Here is a 21,653-nt window from a genome sequence, read left to right as displayed (position 1 = left end):
CGTATGCAGACCTAATGAACATGTGTGGCTAGAGTCAGGAATGCAGGGGTCAGATTGTGACGTATGCAGACCTTACGTCACTTTTGTGGCTAGAGTCAGGAATGCATGTGTTAGATTGTGACGTATGCAGACCTAACAACACTTTTGTGGCTAGAGTCAGGAATGCATGGGTCAGATTGTGAGGTATGCAGACCTTACGTCACTTTTGTGGCTAGAGTCAGGAATGCATGTGTTAGATTGTGACGTATGCAGACCTAACGACACTTTTGTGGCTAGAGTCAGGAATGCATGGGTCAGATTGTGACGTATGCAGACCTAACAACACATTTGTGGCTAGAGTCAGGAATGCATGGGATCTATACGTCACTTTTGTGGGTAGAGTCAGGAATGCATGGGTCAGGTTGTGACGTATGCAGACCTAACAACACTTTTGTGGCTAGAGTCAGGAATGCATGGATCAGATTGTGACGTATGCAGACCTAACGACACATTTGTGGCTAGAGTCAGGAATGCATGGGATCTATACGTCACTTTTGTGGGTAGAGTCAGGAATGCATGGGTCAGATTGTGACGTATGCAGATCTAACGACACATTGGTGGCTAGAGTCAGGAATGCAGGGGTCAGATTGTGACGTATGCAGACCTAACGACACATTTGTGGCTAGAGTCAGGAATGCATGGGTCAGATTGTGACGTATGCAGACCTAACAACACTTTTGTGGCTAGAGTCAGGAATGCATGGGTCAGATTGTGACGTATGCAGACCTAACGACACATTTGTGGCTAGAGTCAGGAATGCATGGGATCTATACGTCACTTTTGTGGCTAGAGTCAGGAATGCATGGGATCTATACATCACTTTTGTGGCTAGAGTCAGGAATGCATGGGCCAGATTGTGACGTATGCAGACCTAACAACACTTTTGTGGCTAGAGTCAGGAATGCATGTGTCAGATTGTGACGTATGCAGACCTAACGACACTTTTGTGGCTAGAGTCAGGAATGCATGTGTCAGATTGTGACATATGCAGACCTAACGACACTTTTGTGGCTAGAGTCAGGAATGCATCGGTCAGATTGTGACGTATGCAGACCTAACGATACATTTGTGGCTAGAGTCAGAAATGCATGGGATCTATATGTCACTTTTGTGGCTAGAGTCAGGAATGCATGGGTCAGATTGTGACGTATGCAGACCTAACGACACTTTTGTGGCTAGAGTCAGGAATGCATGTGTCAGATTGTGACGTATGCAGACCTAACGACACTTTTGTGGGTAGAGTCAGGAATGCATGGGTCAGATTGTGATGTATGCAGACCTAACAACACATTTGTGGCTAGAGTCAGGAATGCATGGGATCTATACGTCACTTTTGTGGGTAGAGTCAGGAATGCATGGGTCAGATTGTGACGTATGCAGACCTAACGACACTTTTGTGGCTAGAGTCAGGAATGCATGTGTCAGATTGTGACGTATGCAGACCTAACGACACTTTTGTGGCTAGAGTCAGGAATGCATGGGTCAGATTGTGATGTATGCAGACCTAACAACACTTTTGTGGGTAGAGTCAGGAATGCATGTGTCAGATTGTGACGTATGCAGACCTAACAACACTTTTGTGGCTAGAGTCAGGAATGCATGGGTCAGATTGTGACGTATGCAGACCTAACAACACTTTTGTGGCTAGAGTCAGGAATGCATGGGTCAGATTGTGACGTATGCAGACCTAACGACACATTTGTGGCTAGAGTCAGGAATGCATGGGATCTATACGTCACTTTTGTGGCTAGAGTCAGGAATGCATGGGATCTATACATCACTTTTGTGGCTAGAGTCAGGAATGCATGGGCCAGATTGTGACGTATGCAGACCTAACAACACTTTTGTGGCTAGAGTCAGGAATGCAGGGGTCAGATTGTGACGTATGCAGACCTAACGACACATTTGTGGCTAGAGTCAGGAATGCATGGGTCAGATTGTGACGTATGCAGACCTAACAACACTTTTGTGGCTAGAGTCAGGAATGCATGGGTCAGATTGTGACGTATGCAGACCTAACGACACATTTGTGGCTAGAGTCAGGAATGCATGGGATCTATACGTCACTTTTGTGGCTAGAGTCAGGAATGCATGGGATCTATACATCACTTTTGTGGCTAGAGTCAGGAATGCATGGGCCAGATTGTGACGTATGCAGACCTAACAACACTTTTGTGGCTAGAGTCAGGAATGCATGTGTCAGATTGTGACGTATGCAGACCTAACGACACTTTTGTGGCTAGAGTCAGGAATGCATGTGTCAGATTGTGACATATGCAGACCTAACGACACTTTTGTGGCTAGAGTCAGGAATGCATCGGTCAAATTGTGACGTATGCAGACCTAACGATACATTTGTGGCTAGAGTCAGAAATGCATGGGATCTATATGTCACTTTTGTGGCTAGAGTCAGGAATGCATGGGTCAGATTGTGACGTATGCAGACCTAACGACACTTTTGTGGCTAGAGTCAGGAATGCATGTGTCAGATTGTGACGTATGCAGACCTAACGACACTTTTGTGGGTAGAGTCAGGAATGCATGGGTCAGATTGTGATGTATGCAGACCTAACAACACATTTGTGGCTAGAGTCAGGAATGCATGGGATCTATACGTCACTTTTGTGGGTAGAGTCAGGAATGCATGGGTCAGATTGTGACGTATGCAGACCTAACGACACTTTTGTGGCTAGAGTCAGGAATGCATGTGTCAGATTGTGACGTATGCAGACCTAACGACACTTTTGTGGCTAGAGTCAGGAATGCATGGGTCAGATTGTGATGTATGCAGACCTAACAACACTTTTGTGGGTAGAGTCAGGAATGCATGTGTCAGATTGTGACGTATGCAGACCTAACAACACTTTTGTGGCTAGAGTCAGGAATGCATGGGTCAGATTGTGACGTATGCAGACCTAACGACACTTTTGTGGCTAGAGTCAGGAATGCATGGGTCAGATTGTGACGTATGCAGACCTAACGACACTTTTGTGGCTAGAGTCAGGAATGCATGGGTCAGATTGTGACGTATGCAGACCTAACGACACATTTGTGGCTAGAGTCAGGAATGCATGTGTCAGATTGTGACGTATGCAGACCTAACGACACTTTTGTGGGTAGAGTCAGGAATGCATGGGTCAGATTGTGATGTATGCAGACCTAACGACACATTTGTGGCTAGAGTCAGGAATGCATGGGATCTATACGTCACTTTTGTGGGTAGAGTCAGGAATGCATGGGTAAGATTGTGACGTATGCAGACCTAACGACACTTTTGTGGCTAGAGTCAGGAATGCATGGGTCAGATTGTGACGTATGCAGACCTAACAACACTTTTGTGGCTAGAGTCAGGAATGCATGGGTCAGATTGTAACGTATGCAGACCTAACAACACTTTTGTGGGTAGAGTCAGGAATGCATGTGTCAGATTGTGACGTATGCAGACCTAACAACACTTTTGTGGCTAGAGTCAGGAATGCATGGGTCAGATTGTGACGTATGCAGACCTAACAACACTTTTGTGGCTAGAGTCAGGAATGCATGGGTCAGATTGTGACGTATGCAGACCTAACGACACATTTGTGGCTAGAGTCAGGAATGCATGGGATCTATATGTCAGTTTTGTGGGTAGAGTCAGGAATGCATGGGTCAGATTGTGACGTATGCAGACCTAATGAACATGTGTGGCTAGAGTCAGGAATGCAGGGGTCAGATTGTGACGTATGCAGACCTTACGTCACTTTTGTGGCTAGAGTCAGGAATGCATGTGTTAGATTGTGACGTATGCAGACCTAACGACACTTTTGTGGCTAGAGTCAGGAATGCATGGGTCAGATTGTGACGTATGCAGACCTAACGACACATTTGTGGCTAGAGTCAGGAATGCATGGGATCTATACGTCACTTTTGTGGGTAGAGTCAGGAATGCATGGGAAAGGTTGTGACGTATGCAGACCTAACAACACTTTTGTGGCTAGAGTCAGGAATGCATGTGTCAGATTGTGACGTATGCAGACCTAACAACACTTTTGTGGGTAGAGTCAGGAATGCATGGGTCAGATTGTGACGTATGCAGACCTAACGACACATTGGTGGCTAGAGTCAGGAATGCAGGGGTCAGATTGTGACGTATGCAGACCTAACGACACATTTGTGGCTAGAGTCAGGAATGCATGGGTCAGATTGTGACGTATGCAGACCTAACAACACTTTTGTGGCTAGAGTCAGGAATGCATGGGTCAGATTGTGACGTATGCAGACCTAACGACACATTTGTGGCTAGAGTCAGGAATGCATGGGATCTATACGTCACTTTTGTGGCTAGAGTCAGGAATGCATGGGATCTATACGTCACTTTTGTGGCTAGAGTCAGGAATGCATGGGCCAGATTGCGACGTATGCAGACCTAACGACACTTTTGTGGCTAGAGTCAGGAATGCATGTGTCAGATTGTGACGTATGCAGACCTAACGACACTTTTGTGGGTAGAGTCAGGAATGCATGTGTCAGATTGTGACATATGCAGACCTAACAACACTTTTGTGGCTAGAGTCAGGAATGCATTGGTCAGATTGTGACGTATGCAGACCTAACGACACATTTGTGGCTAGAGTCAGAAATGCATGGGATCTATAAGTCACTTTTGTGGCTAGAGTCAGGAATGCATGGGTCAGATTGTGACGTATGCAGACCTAACGACACTTTTGTGGCTAGAGTCAGGAATGCATGTGTGAGATTGTGACGTATGCAGACCTAACAACACTTTTGTGGGTAGAGTCAGGAATGCATGGGTCAGATTGTGATGTATGCAGACCTAACAACACATTTGTGGCTAGAGTCAGGAATGCATGGGATCTATACGTCACTTTTGTGGGTAGAGTCAGGAATGCATGGGTCAGATTGTGACGTATGCAGACCTAATGACACTTTTGTGGCTAGAGTCAGGAATGCATGTGTCAGATTGTGACGTATGCAGACCTAACGACACTTTTGTGGCTAGAGTCAGGAAGGCATGGGTCAGATTGTGATGTATGCAGACCTAAAAACACTTTTGTGGGTAGAGTCAGGAATGCATGTGTCAGATTGTGACGTATGCAGACCTAACAACACTTTTGTGGGTAGAGTCAGGAATGCATGGGTCAGATTGTGACGTATGCAGACCTAACGACACATTTGTGGCTAGAGTCAGGAATGCATGGGATCTATATGTCACTTTTGTGGCTAGAGTCAGGAATGCATGGGTCAGATTGTGGCATATGCAGACCTAACGACACTTTTGTGGCTAGAGTCAGGAATGCATGTGTCAGATTGTGACGTATGCAGACCTAACGACACTTTTGTGGGTAGAGTCAGGAATGCATGGGTCAGATTGTGACGTATGCAGACCTAACGACACATTTGTGGCTAGAGTCAGGAATGCATGGAATCTATACGTCACTTTTGTGGGTAGAGTCAGGAATGCATGGGTCAGATTGTGACGTATGCCGACCTAACAACACTTTTGTGGCTAGATTCAGGAATGCATGTGTCAGATTGTGACGTATGCAGACCTAACAACACTTTTGTGGCTAGAGTCAGGAATGCATGGGTCAGATTGTGACGTATGCAGACCTAACGACACTTTTGTGGCTAGAGTCAGGAATGCATGGGTCAGATTGTGACGTATGCAGACCTAACGACACTTTTGTGGCTAGAGTCAGGAATGCATGGGTCAGATTGTGACGTATGCAGACCTAACGACACATTTGTGGCTAGAGTCAGGAATGCATGGGTCAGATTCTGAAGTATGATACACACACTTCATTTATGTGCCAGCCCCATATTTGTAACTATGCAAACTTGGGTGAGCACTGAGAGCAACATTTTCATGGATGTTGATATTTTGTCAGACAACCACTGTGTAACATATTTATACATGTAATGTTTGTCATATTATTTCTTTTGGTTCAACATGACTTTACAACATACAAGTATATTTTTATTGTTTGTCCTGCTGTGTGAGATTTCATTATGTGGGCTCATCTTCACCTGTGCATTTTTCATATTGTGAACCCCAAAATCTTGATGATAAATGTTGAATATTGACAATTGTCAAAATTGAAAATCCTTAATGAAATTTTGCCGTGGGAAAGTACAGCATGCATTCCTGCTGCACTTCCCTACAGCAAGCAAATAAGGCGGGAAGGTGCTGTATCTATGAGATACGGCAGATTCCTGTCCTTTTCTTCTGCGCTGATGCACAATGGCCAGCCTGCCTGCCTGCCTGCACTATGGTTGCTGGGTTGCATGGAGGTATATTTTTGTACAGGGAAGGTCACCTTCATACACATATGCATTCCTACCAGGGTACCTGTGTTGGCCAGACACTGCTAAGTGTGGCCATTGCAGGTGGAATAGCAAGGCAGTACAATGTAAATTGATGTGTGGGCTGATGTGTGTCTGATACCAGCCTCCAGACATGAGAGTCAATTTGATGTATATACTCCACATATGAGTTTCTCATGCAACTTGCAGTGTAACTTTTTATGTTATATACATACACAGGCAAAAAAAGGTTTGATGATGTATTTTTATGTGTGTGAACAAAAATCAAGATGCATGATGATAATGTTATTTCTCACATTATGAAAAAAAATTACGCACTATGTTGGAACGTCTGCGGATGCCTGCTGCTGTGTTTTGGTTTGCTGGAGCATTGCCATCCTCCTGGTCATCCTCCGCCATTTGCAGATTTATTTCAGGTTCCTCATCCCAGGGGACTTTTGTCAGCACACATGTGTTGTGCAGTATTGCACATGCCAATATGATTTTACAGACTGTTTGCGGTGAGTACAACATACGTCCACCAGACATGTCCAAGCGTCTAAACCTGGCCTTCAGCAGACCAAATATTCGTTCAACAATGTTTCTTGTCCTGCAATGTGCCTGGTTGTAGGCTATTTCCTGTGGCAACTGTGGGTTTCCGTGAGGTGTCATGACCCACGGCTGGATGCCATATCCCTGGTCAGCTGAAATGAAAAAAAATGAAAAGGTACAATGAAATGTTAGAAATTGTTCAGGTACACTACAGGCCATATGTTGTGTGAAATATTTCATATGGCAGTGTCCATAGGGCATGGATCTTGCAGAGAACACACCCAGTAACACACATCCAAGACACCTTTTGCACATATTAATGCATGAAAATGTTCACATATTTTGAAGGACATGGATTGACACCCTATGTGGCTCTACATGACCTTATATTTAGATATATGTATATACTAGTACAACATTATTCCATCCATGACCTCCTTAATGGGTCATTGAAGCATTATTACCAGTATGCCAGCATGAATGGTGCATTGTATCATATTCTTTTGCTTACCTACAAGTAGGCCATTGCCATACTGGCCATTCTTGAAGCGGTCATTAATGATGCAGTTCCGGAATATGAAGGCATCATGTACACTGCCAGGGTATTTTGCCAGCACATTTGTAAATAGTCCACGGTGATCCACAATGGCCTGTACATTAATGGAATTAGTATTTTTTCAATTTATGTACAGATGTCCAGTTGCTGCTGGAGGTACTAATTGCACATGTGTGCAGTCCATGGCACCCAGCACATGTGGGAAGCCTGCTATATCATAGAAACCTTGCTTGATCTCCATCTGCTGTTGTGGGTTATTGGGGAAATGGAGGTAGCGGGGTGTCAGATGGATGATGGCATCCAGGACAGTGGGTAGGAATGCTGAGAAAGCTGGCTGGGATATTCCTGCCACTTTGGCAACTGTTGTTTGGAAGGAGCCCGACGCTAGCATATGCAACACAGCCACGAGCTTTGCCTGTGGAGGTATGTTGGTAGGCCTGTTGGTTGTGCCCTCTAGCCTTGGTCCAATGAGTCGTAGGAGGTGTTCTATGGTCCGCTTCTTGTGGCGAAATAGACTTATGACCTCCTCATCCCTGAGGCGTCTCAGGACACTCCTTTGATGGAATAATCGCTCCTTTCTCCGGTGTTGCCTTTTGGGGGGGGGGTGATTTTGTGGGGCAGGGGGTTGTGGTGGGTCTCCTGGTGCTGGTCGTCTCCATCTGGCTGCTAGTCGCAGCATTACCACCTCCATGGTGTAGGGATAGTTGCAGCAATGTCCACTCTAACCTCTCCTCTTTATATATGCCGATGCGTCATTTCCTACGCGTCCGTTTTGCAGGCGCACCAATTCTGACGCAACCGCAACGCTGCGCCATTTCAGCTACGGATGCGTCAAAAGTGGGAAAAGTCATAAATGTGGATGCGTCATTTTTGCGCAGGTTTTTCCGGAGTAACGCCCATCTTGCATAAATTAATACTTACGTGTCGCAGGGCATCTTGACGCAGTGGTTGTTCCGACGCAGAGGGCTGAAAGTGACGCATCGTCGGAGATGCGTCACTTCATTAATATGGCGCATGACTTGCGCCGACGATGCGTCATTATTTTTGACGCATTGACGGCGCAAGCTCTTCATAAATAATCCCCATAATATGGCTGGTTGCGTAATCGTTGCTTCAGGCACTCGTCCGAGCATATAATATGGCTATATTTTGCCCCCTCTTGCTCTTCAGTGGATCCTCAGATCGGATGCTGTTGCTGGGTGTTTAATGGTTGCACCGCTCCTGCATGTGGGTGGACACATATGACCAAAAACTATGGTTGGCTGTATATAGTTCCACTCTGGCGATCCCGGGTTATTTTTCCTTTAAGGCATATATTAGACTTGGTTGTAAAATGACCATTCATTTGGGTCACTTTTTTCATCTCTACAATGTAATACTCACAGCACATACTATGGGTGGTTCTATGATGGTTTCTACAATGCCGCCTTGTTGATTTCTCAGAGAATATAATATGGCTGGCTGCATAATACCCATTATTATGAGCAGTGCACTTCGCTCCTGTGTGTGCCCCTCAGAGCATATACTGTGGCTGGCTGTATCATGTTTTTGGTCAAAAACCCGCTGAGCCCAGGGCTACCTGAAGGGTCATCTAGCTCTCTGCCAGCGCCATGGGTTTTTGGGTGGATGTGGGTTGACATATAAAAGGGAGTATCTGAGACTTTGCAAAAAGATAAGACAGAGTTGAAGATTAGAATAGGTTGGTGTGGACAGAAATCTGAATAATGAACAGAAGCTGGATAATATCTGTAGGAGACAAAAACTAAAAGAGGACATATCCACCATACAACAAACAAATGGAAAGGCAACAAGAAAATACAACATAGAAGAACAATGTAGTATGATAAATAATAGTTTTTATGCTCCATGGCAAATGAGCCTGTCTGTAACAAAAGAGGTATGGTGAAAGGAAAATAGCAACTATTCTCATCGCCCTGAGCACTCCCAGTAGGTCAAATGCAATTGGAGCACTAAGTGAAACCTTGTTCAACAAGCATCAGAACCCACTGGCATCCTCTGTGCAGAAAAATGCCTCTTATTGTATGGTCTCCCATTTTTTTCTGGACTGATGTTGATGTTTTGACTCTGGGCACTGAGGCACTGCTAGGCATCAGTGCATGTGCTGTGACCTCTAAAACATATCGAAATTGGCTGCACTTGTGATTAGCATATTTAATGTCCCTGGTCCCTAATATATGGTACAAAAGTGGCCCCAGGACCTACTCTATATTAAATGTCACTCATGGACTGCAGCACATATTGTGCCAATACTAAAGTGACAATGCAATAAGGCTTTTAAGGCCAGCAGCTGCAGCCTGGGTAGGCAGTTTTAAAGCTGCCATTTGTCCTGGCAACCTTCTGCCAGTCCTAAACCTTCCTTTTTATACTTATAAATCTTCTCTAAGCTAGGCCTAAACACCCACAGAGCAGGATGCAAGGTCTTTAAAAAGTAGGACATTGATATTTTATGTTTTAAACGTTCTGGTAGTGCAACCCCTCCAATATAGTTTTTCCCTGTGGCAGGATTGACTTTCCATTAGGAGAGCACTAGGTTACATTATATCACCTTATAATGTTTAACTTCAATTTGGAAGCAACTAGAGAAATGATTCAATGAGTAATTTCAATATTACTTAAAAATTCAACTTAGTGGTCAAGTCTAATTTTATATTACTATTTTAAAAATGACACTTTTAGAACTTTGTCAATTTCCAGGTAGAATCTAATGCACCTTTCTGCCAGTGTTCCTTGTCACCCTTGAGGTGAATGATTCCTTGATTAGTTGTGAAGTCGCTCTCTAAGCTGAGACAAAAGGAGAGTTGTTGACCTACCCCTGATGGGATAGCCAACAGGGCTATTCCTAGGAACTTAATCACCTTCAAAGGATGCCTACCCTGTCACAGGGAGATATAGCGCACCCCTGGGCCTGTTCCCTATATCGTCCAGATAGACAACCAGGCACCTTTCCCAGTAGGAGAGAAGATGCCCCAGAAACGGGTTTTGAGTGACTACAAAGGCGGGTTTGCCCATTATCACATCACGACCTCTAGGTGGGCAGAGGGAGCTCTGCACAGGGGTAGAAAGGTTCTGCCATCTAGGTTTTAGGTAGGGAAGACACTAAAACACACAGGTAAACACACAGGAGTGGTTTAAAAGTGGGTAGGGTCACCCCTTGGAAAGTTAACTTATCGGTTGAGTAATGGTAGGAAGTTTTTCCCACCCACAGGCTGGCACAGGGTCTACATGTAGCACCCCAGTAGCCTCCTCATAACAGTGCGGGGCTTGTTCAAGACAGAAGAAGGACTGCGCCTGCTGTTGTGACCTGTGAGGTGTACCTTAAAGGTTGGATCTATTCCCAAAAGTACCCAGGACCAAGAGTGGACTCCAAGTGTTGGCTGTTGTCCTGTTAAGCTATAGGGACACAAAAGGTGCAAGAAGCCCACTTTCCTGCAGAGTCCAGCTGACAAGTTCTAACTGGAATTGTCCTGGACATAATGGTGGCTTCTACTTGAGTGAGTCCTGACCCTTAAATTGTGTCCCTGACGTCCTGGGCCCTTAGATAAGTGTCCGAGTGTAATCCTCCTGCCCAAATTCAGACTAAGAAACTTCTTGGCAACTTTTTCTCTGGAAAATTATCAAGAAACCAGGACCACCTTTGAGCCAAAGCCGTCAAATTACCAGTCATATTCAACTTGCTGGAATACCACTGAAGAAGATCTGACTTCCAGAAATATTTCTAAGTGTGAATGTAGAGGGCTTCATTGGGACTGATGCAAAACAGCAACCTATTGATGCAAGGCCTTCCTGGTCACAGACTTTGGGCTTCATCCGCACAGAGCTTTCCTGCCATAGTCAATTATTGGACGGGGACCCGGCTCTTGGGCATCCTGCCATTGTGGAGCTCTACTTCAGATCCAGCATGCCCCACAAATAACTCATCAGCATCCATATTTGTTCCAGACACATTTTCAAGTCTGAAAGCAACTCTTTGACCAGGACTAACCTGGTCCTTGTATCTGACCTGCACTCCATCGCAGTCGGCCCTAAAACTTACCCTTGCCCCAGTCTAGCATCACCAGTTGCCCGCAGTTTTTTTATACTAAAATTTAGCTTAAACTTTAAATATTCATAACTCCGGTTCCCTTTAATGGCTTTATGTTTTTTAAGTGTCAATTTATTCTCTATTTGATTTTCTTAAAATTGAAGTGGAAGTTTTATTATGGTTTGTTTTTGACTGCTGAACTGTTTTGGCACTTGTAAATGCTTTACAAATTTTCTTACGTTAAGCCTATCTGCTCCTCAGTGCCGTACCTGCCAGGGGTTGAGCACAGGTTGACATTACTTAAACCTTCACTGGACCTAACAAGAATAGTGACATTAATAGTAGTACAGAAAAGACCAAAGCAAGGTGACAGACTTATTGGATAGCACTATCACTGTGACTCTGTTACAGTATCAGGGTGATCTTGCACAATTCTCCAGTACCTGTCACCTTTTGGTGCCACTGGTTACCGATTCCCAAGTTACTTTTAGCAATAGGAGGTGCGCCAAACCCAACACATATAGGGGCATATTATCAAGGGGCTTTATCTCCGCTTTTTTGGCTTTAAAAGCCAAGAAAGCGGAGATAAAATTATCTCCCTATTACCAAGCTGTCGCTAACACCAGTTAGCGACAGCTAATAGGAGATAGTGACCATCTTGGGCCCCGCTTTGCATGTCAGTGATATTTATCACTAATGACATGCAAAGTGGGCGTGCCAAGATGTTAGCGACTGAAAACAGTCGCTAACATCGCTATCTCCTATTACCAACTTTTGGAGATATTCGCGCTAAGCGCGAATATCTCCAAAAGCTAACACTTGCCCAGGAGCAGTTCTTAGCCATGTTATCCAATGGGAGGTGGATAACATGGCTAAGAGCATTTGCTCGATAATGCATGAATATCGCTGACTTTTCAGCGATATTCATGCGTTGCGGCCGTTTTTTATCGCATTTGCGATAAACCTTGCTAATAGCAAGGTTTATCTGCGATAAAAATCGCCGATTTGCGGCGATAATTTTTGTCTCTAAATAAGTTAGAGACAAAAATGATCTCTATTGGTTGGTAATATGCCCCATAGTCCTTTGTTATTTCATCAATTTTCTTCTTTTATTTCAAAATGAGTTTATAAAAACAGCCAACGCGATTCGTTCCTCAAATATACAAACTTTTGGAACTTCGTCAGGGCTTATACCACAAATTGTAAGATTTGAGATATATTAGAAAATGATGTTCTGGGTCTGGAAATCCACCAGATTTGTAATATGGCAAAGATTCTCACCTTTTGAAGCAAAATATTATCAGAGATTAAATATCAAAGAGAATGGCTCGGACACAATAATCCTTTTGGTAAGGGGTTAAAAATTCAACCACCGTAATACGTGGCAGCGTCTTCTTGACAATATGGAAGTGAAGCAGGCTCTGCCCCTCCACCAGTTGGAGCTCAGTGACAAGCAATCAGAAAGGGAGCTGCAGGCCAAAGTGACAGCCATATCCCTGGAGGAAAGGAAAGTGGCCCTAGAAGAAAAGTAGATGGGCTTGGAAAAAAAGAAAGCCAGGCTGGGTTTGATGCTCAGGGAGGATGATGACAGAATCAAGGGGGTGCCTACGAGGGGAGGGTAACACCCTTCCCTTCCCCAAGGGTATTGTGCCTACGTTTGAGGTGGGGGACAACATCGATAAATGGTTTGAGACTGCACAGGGTGGGTCAACAGCACTGGGGAGCCTTACTGTGGGAGTTAGTACCAATAGAGGGAAGGGATACACTGCTGACTTTAGAAGAGGGGTAGCTGACTCCTACACATACAAGAAGGATGCACTGGTACAAATGTTTGGTCTCACATCAGTCTCACACCAGACGTAGAAAAGGTAAAAGTTCCAGGACACAGAAAAAGGCATTCAACAGTCTTCAGTTGACTTTGCAGATGTCTCACTAAAGGCACTGGAGGGCTGGGTGAAATCCAATATGGTCACTACTTATGATGGACTATATAATCTAATCATGAAGTACATCTAATGTAATTGTCATTGTGAGCTACTCCAGCATCTAGTAGATTCCACATTATCTATCACTAGGTAGCTTGGAAAAGCAGCTTATGTGTAGTTGTACCTTAGGGTGTCTAAGAAGGCCCAGGGTGAGTGATCCCAAGCTAGAGGGTCAGTTACTCTTCACAGGAAAGAGGGGTGCAACAAGGATGAAAAAAGGAGTTCTCACAAGGGCCCTAAAAGTCTACTCAAGAGGGGAATCCTGTGCCTTTTCAAAACCAAAGTGGGGAGGGTAAAAGGGGAACAAACCTTTTGATCTTGTGAAGGTTAGGGTATGCCTGGTCTGTTACAAGCCAGGTCGTCATAAGAAGGAAGAATCAATTTGTTCCGAGAAGTCACCCACGGATGGGCGGTCCCAAGGGGCTGCTCATGTAGGTATTGGGGTGGAACTATGCCTAGAGGAAATCATGGGTTGTACTGAAGCTAAGTTTGTCTCCGTGAGTGGGGTACATCTTGAAGCCCTGGCCTCCTTACCTCCTAGCATGGTGAAGTACAGGCAATGGCAAATCATCAATGGGATCACAATAGAGACTTTGGGGGATAAAGGAGCCGGCATGACCACAGTGGTGGGCCAGCTGACTTCCCCAAAGCAGGTTATCCCAGATACTCTCAATAGAGTACTCAACGCTGACAATGAGGTAAAATTCAATCCATTGGCAATTACCATCTTTGTGTGGAGATGGATTACTTGCCTGAAGAAGGTAGTTGTAAGCCGATTCCAGTAGAGTGTCTGCTGAGCAATGTCCTTGAAACCTCTGCTTGGGCTGAAGGGAAAAGGAAGACTCATGCAGAAATGTTGGGTTTGCTTGAGTAGATGCGTGTGACCGCAAGGGCCAAGACAGATCGTCAGGGAAGTCAGGGGAGTCTGGAACATTGGCCCAAGTTCCCGTAACCAAGAGGAAGGGCAAGAGGTGTGGGAAACCAGCCTTGAAATGTTGCACAGTCTAAAACAAATCTGACCCCTTGGGGGAGGATCTAGAGCTTAAGGGGAAGAAAACCTACCCTGAGAGACCTGCCAGAGCTCTCTAAGTTGCATAGGGTAGAAGGATCCACAATTGAGGAATGCTGTCAAACACAAAAAGCATGCCCAAAACTTGATGGTCTTTGGCACCAGGCTGAAGTCCAGGAGCCAGGGGATACCAGTGGAATCCAAAGGATCTACTGGGAGGAGGGTGTCCTGTGCAATGAGGCTAGGGACTCACAACCTACAGCAACCAGAAGATTGCCTCGGGTTATCCCCCAAGAGTAGAGAGAATTTTCCCTATACTTAGCCCAGTAAATGCCCTTGGTTTGGCATTTGGGGCAGACCAAAACCTGGGACAGATTGGTCAGCCACTTTTACTGGCCCCAATTGTCTAAGAAAGTGCAGGAGTTCTGCCACTCTTGCACTACCTGTCAAGCCAGTGGCAAGACAGTAGGGCAACACAAGGCTCCCTTATTTCCACTAACGGTGGTTGGGACTTGTTGGATCTGGCCCTCTCTTCAGGGTCATCCCCAAAATGTTGCCTTCACCACTCCTGTTTTCTGTATTCGTATTTGTTGACATTAGGACTCGGTTCACTTTTCCCCTATTGACCAGCGATAAAATGCGTGCGCTTTCCCTTTTAAACATGATATAATTGGCATGTCCCTCATTTGTTCATTTAATTTACTTGTAAGTTCCTAGTATATGGTACTACAATTTACCCATGGCCTGCAAATGAAATGCTACCAGTGGGGTTGCAAAACTCATTGTGTCACCCACTAAAGTAGTCTTGTAAACCATTACTACACGCCTGCCACTGCAGTCGGTGTGCAGTTTTAAACTTTTTGCCAGGTCTAAACCTTCATTTATAATGCTTATACATCACCCCTGACCTAAGCCCCAAAGGCTCATAGGGCAGGCTGTGTTGTATTTAAAAAGTAGGGCATGTGTATATAAGTTTTACACGTCCTGGCAGTGAAAAACTCAGAAAGTTGTTTTTCGTTATTGTAAGGCCTATTTCTCCTATTGACTGGGTTACATTATTACATTTAATACATGACAAATTTGGAATAGATACAAATACATTGTAATTTAAAATCCTATAACAGTAACGTTTGTTTTCAAGTTACAGTTCTGAAAATTCCACTTTTACAAAGTTGCCATTTTGAGTCCCTGCTGTAATTACACCTAACAGACCACCTTTTATCACTAACAAACATATAATCATCCTTCCATCAGTTGTCCAACAAACACCCTCCTCTCCCTTCTACCATAATAACACTAATGCACAACACACACACTGCACACCACCACACTTTGTAACTCTTTCAACAAACCAGTCTAAGATAAACACTCTCACCTCTACTCCATTCCCTCTTACACGCAACATACACTCTACTCATAAACACAGCACCACCCCCTCTACTTCACAACCTCCTCTCACAAACAATACTACACAACCAAATCCATTGCATGAAACATATACATCAGCACCCTTTTTCACTACTCCTCAAAAACAAAACATATCACACACACCAGCACAACAAGATCTTCAAAGCGCAACATCTCATAATACTTACCATAACAAAATACAAACATATACCCAGATTTCAAACCACAGAAAGGAAAAAAGGAACAAACTCCAATGCCAAGCTTTCACTCTTCCACCACACCTAACACAGATACAGCAATACAGGACCTCTCTTCTAGCCGCCTCTCATCCATTGGACAATTTAAAACATTACTTCATCACCCACATGCTGCACCACCTCCCCTGACTCATACACCTTCCGCCTTAAACACACGCAAAAACTATAAGCAACATGTCACAACTTTGCTTCCCCATGTCTACTTCACAACAATGTTACACCACAAAAGCAACACAGCACTCCAACTCACTCTCAAACAACATCCCCAAGACATACACATGCAGACCCATCAAAATGTCTTCTTAGCATGCTGGATGAAGAGCACTATACAGAACAGCTAAACGATTGCTATCCTAATACAGCTATTACCAGCACTCAAGCACACCTGCTACAAACCCACACAATACTGATCACTCTTCTACCAAACAAAGTCCCACTATCACCAAAGGCCACTCAATAAACTGTCTAATAATAAATGCTCGATACCTCTCTAAAAACAAGAATCACATCTACGACCTTCTCACCAATGCAAAACCAGACATATTATTCATAACCGAATCATGGTTGGGAGAAGATATGGCTCCAGTCCAGCATGAAGCCATTCCTCTAGGCTATCAAATAATCACCCAAAATTCGTATAGCCACAAAAGGAGGTGGTCTTGTGGTGGTGAGCCTCAGCAAGGCCTACCAGTGCAAGGGGTTCGCCCTTCTCTGCACAAGTCCTTAGACCAATAGGATGGAAGTTGGCACAGAAACTGGAATAGAAAATACAAAGCTTGTTAACCTCATGAGGTGGAACTACATTCACACAACACCCTTCGGCAATATAGGAAGTAGCACACTGAATGGAAGGAGCTTGGTCTTTTTATACCCACACAGGGGCTCAAAGGAAGGTGGTACAAGTACAAGAAGTAGGGTTTAGGTGCATATAAGGTCATACAGAAAATGCACAGTCAACAAGTGGGAGGAGCTAACAGTTGCTAATTCTGGTGAACACATCCTGACATTTACAGACTAATAGCAGCTGCATGGACAGCTGCAAGCTCAACCGAGCATGTGCAAAGTGGAAGAGGCTAAATATAACCTGTCTCTAGGCAGATTTCAAGAGCAGACAACAGCAAGGTAGGACAGAGCACATGGCATACATGTGGTAGCACATGGCAAAACAAAATGGCTGCTAGAAATACAAAATGGATTCCACAAAACGGACAAGATAGCCTCTAAATACAGGATGGCTTCTGCTAATGCTAACCCAATTGCTGCCAAATTACAACAGACGACCCTTTTAGCATTAGCTGAAGACATTCGTTCATCTGGGGTAATCTAGATATGCATCCTGTACATCGATGCTCATCAGTTCAGTAACCTCTTTATTTAGCATTTTTTGTGCTTTCATTTCTGCAACATTTCTTTTGGCAGGTGTACAAGCAGTGATGCAAATAGAGCAAAGCATGGGAACACATAGTATACATGGACAGCATGTAAATAGTATCACCAATAGTATACATAGCATAGTCAGTAGCTTCCAGCCCCAAGTCCACAAGCAGTTAAAAAATGTCCACGTACCAGTCTCTTGGTGAATCTCCGCAGCAATCATATGTAGCTTAGAGATTGCATCATATACTGAAGGCTAGTGATCCGGAATGAAAACACGTATATTGTTGCAAAGCAGTGTCAGTTTGGTCAACTTCATCCATACTTATTGTCCTCTTATTTCTGTTCTTGGAAATGTCATTGTATAACTTGAAGTTGAGATGATACGATGCAGGTGCCAGAAACACAGGGGGCAACAGAAAGGACACATAGCAGATCCCAGATCACCCCACAGGTAGTTGGTAGTATCCCTTATTACCACAAACGAAGTAGGTATTATGTGAAGACGTAAAACTGCTGTTATTGGTACCTTCAATTGTCAGAATTACAGTACATTCACTTCTCCCCACTGGAATTCTCCCAACACTACTAATACATAAGTCAGCTTTAGCTCTTGTCACAGAAATCACAAAAGGTCCATTGTTCTTCATAGTCCTTGTATTTGTGAAGACATGTGGCATAGAAATATTGTCAGGTTGGTACTCCTCCCATTCCCATTTTGTTCCACTAGCTTGAGGGTAACCATTCTCATCAGGATAACATTATTTATTAAAATGATAATTGTTCTGTCCTAATGTCATCTCTGTGATGTTGGCCCTTTCAGAGGCAAACAAAAGCGCAAACCAGGCTTGACAAGAACCGTTATGAGAGAACGGAAGAGTAATAAAAGGTGTTCCTCCTTTCTTTTGGTGTGCAGGTATCATCCCACACACCCAACATTCGGTAGTATTCGTGGCATTATGTGTATGATGCAACATCTGGATAAATGTATTGTTTAGGTAGGATTGTTGATGCTTCTGCTCATGATAGGGAAGTGTAAAATAGTGATGCTCAACTGGTGCAGAAGTAGTGGTAATCAGTAATTGTCGAGCAGGAGCCACTTTCTCAACAAACAAAGTTATTCCTGCCATAGCCACCATAGCAACAACAAACCCTATAGCACAAATGATTTTCTTATTGCATATCTTAGCAACTTTTGATCTTTCAGCAGACATTATTATTTTGTCGTAAAAAATAAAAAAACTCGTTGGAGCTCTTATTCCTGGGCAGCCGTTGATTTCTTCACCGAGGGTCAAGACGGGTGTCACTTCGGTAGCTCAACCAGTCCTTTTCGACAATGCAGGCTCTTTCCTTGGTCTCAGTTGGTCTCAGTTGGTATCGCGATGCTCCAGAAATCGTGTGGTCCAGGAAGACTCCCTCAGATTCGTCAGGTGAGATAGCGTGGCCCTTCTCTGTTTCCAAGATCTCTCGACGATCAGTCAGCACAGCTGGTTCCATCAAGGCAGGCAACACTCGCTTACAGTGAGTGCTATGGACCCAGTTCTTCCTGTTCGTCACTCAAACTGCTGTCCTCGTCGCAAGGAGCACTTGCTCTGGTCCTTGCCACCTCGGCTCCAAACTGTTCGACTGTTTGAAGACCTTGACCATCACATGGTCTCCAGGATGGAATTCGTGGGCCTCACCTGTAAATCTGTCTGGAAGAGGTTCTCGAACCTGCTGATGAATAAAGATCAAACTGTCGGTTAACTGTGCCAAATAATCATTCACCAGAACGCATGGTACATCATGTACAGGGCGTGGCTTAGGAACTCCCCAAAAGTTAATCTGTCTCCCAAATACCACTTCATATGGTGTAAGACCAGATCGTGAATGTGGCACCAATCTTATGGACAGCAATGCCAAAGGTAATGCATCTGGCCACTTCAAAGACGTGGAAGCTAGTATTTCCGCTAATTTCAGCTTTAGTGTAGCATTGTACCTCTCCACTAATGCTGCTGATTGCGGGTGGAAGACTACATGGAATTTCTGTTTGATCCCTAATGCTTTCAGGACATGCTCAACAACTTACCCAATAAAATGAGGTCCGTTGTCACTCCACACAAGTTTACAAACACCATATCTAGGGAAAAACTCCTTTAGAAGCACCTTCACTGTAGTGAGAGCTGTATTATCCTTTTTAGGGTATGCCTCTATCCATGTACTGAAGGCACATACCACCACTAGGACATACTTTAAGTTATTGCAGCGTTCAAGTTGGATGTAATCCATTTGCAAAACTTTAAAAGGTGCAGTTGGTGTAGCAAACCCTCCTGTAGGAGTTTGTGTCCCTTTACCAGTATTATACTGCCAACAGATCAAACAGGACTGTACTATTCTTTTAGCTGTACCGGCAATCTCTGGATGCTCCCAGACTTGTGTGAGCAATTTCGTTATTGCTAAAGCTCCAACATGTGCCGGCCCATGTGCCATTTGAACCATAGGCTGTAAATAAGAAGCAGGCAATTTCCACGTATCCATTTCTTTGTTACGCCAACAGCCCTCATCATCTAACATTCCTTCTTTAGACCATTGCTCCAGCTCTTTCACAGAGGCAGATCTCTGTATATCTAATACTTCTTCTCTAACATCATGCCAACGTTCAGCTTGTGATTTCACTACGTAGATGGATGAAGTGCTTCGTTGCATCGCAGTCTCACGAGCTACGCAATCTGCAAAGTCGTTGCCTTGTCCTATCTTATCAATGACTTTCTTGTGTGCGCTACACTTAATAATAGCAATTATCTTTGGATATGTAAGTGCAGTCAAAAGATTATGCACTAGTTCTCCGTGCATTATCTGCATCCCGTGGGATGTAAGAAAGCCTCTTTCCTTCCAGAGTAGGCCCAAATCATGGGCCACTCCAAAAGCATAGCGGCTGTCTGTATAGATATTCAGAAGCAAGTCAGTGCTAAGTTCACACGCTCGTGTTAAAGCTATTAGATCAGCTGCTTGAGCCTACTTCTGTGGTATGCGAGCTGTCTCCACTACTGTCTTAAGTGTCGTAATTGCATATGCAGCTGAGGTCGTACCATCTGGTAACTTCAAACAGGACCCATCAACCCACAGTTCCCCATCTACATCTGAAAGGGGCGTATCTTGAAAGTCAACGCGACCCTTTGTCTGTTCCTCAGTAAGGAAGATACAATCGTGATATTCTTGTGACTGAGCCTGTGTCGCAGGATATGGGAATAAAGTAGCTGGGTTCAGTGTCGCACATCTCTTTAAAGTAATGTGAGGGGCCAACAGTGTCAACTCGTATCCTGTTAAACGAGCACTAGTCAAGTGTTGCGTCTTAGTCTGATTCAAAAGCGCATCTACTGCGTGGGGTACTAGCACCAACAGTTTATTTGTCAAAACTATCCCTTTACTCTGACGTATGGACACAGTTGTTGCTGCAACTGAACGGAAGCACCCAGGCAATGCTCGAGCAACAGGATCAAGAACCGCTGAAAAATATGCACAGGGATGCTGTTTGTCACCGTGTGCCTGTACTAAAACTGACAATGCACACCCATCTTTCTCGTGTACATAGAGTGTAAAAGCCTTTGTGTAATCTGGAGTGCCTAACACTGGTGCCGAAAAAAGAGCTTGTCGTAACTGACGAAAAGCCTCCTGGCATTCATCTGTCCATGGAAGGGGCATTGGAGTGTCTTTGGTCAAAAGCGCTAGCAGTGGTTTAACAATGTGGGAAAATCCAAATATCCATTGCCTGCAGAACAAAGTCAAACCAATGAATGCACCAACATCTTTCTGAGTAGAAGGTACTGGGGCATCTAAAATTGCTTGTATGCGATCTGGTGTAAGTGCACAACCCTCCTTAGACAGAAGGTGACCTAAATAGGTTACCTTTGGTCTACAATATTGCAATTTCTTCCGTGACACTTTATGGTTGTGTGTAGCAAGAAAAGAAAGTAGAGACAAAGTACATTTTTCACACTGATCAGGCGTATCTGCTGCCAACAAGATGTCATCGACATATTGTATGAGAGCCACTCCTTCAGACAAAGTAAAGGAATAGTAAAGCTATAGACCCGTGCGATTGGTCGGACCATCACGCCATAACATTCACGATACCCACAATGAAAAAAGG

The sequence above is a fragment of the Lissotriton helveticus genome, chromosome 3_1, assembly GCF_964261635.1.
Source record: "Lissotriton helveticus chromosome 3_1, aLisHel1.1, whole genome shotgun sequence".
NCBI lineage: Eukaryota > Metazoa > Chordata > Amphibia > Caudata > Salamandridae > Lissotriton > Lissotriton helveticus.
The sequence above is the reverse complement of the archived record's forward strand: the minus strand, read 5'-3'. Positions refer to the sequence as shown.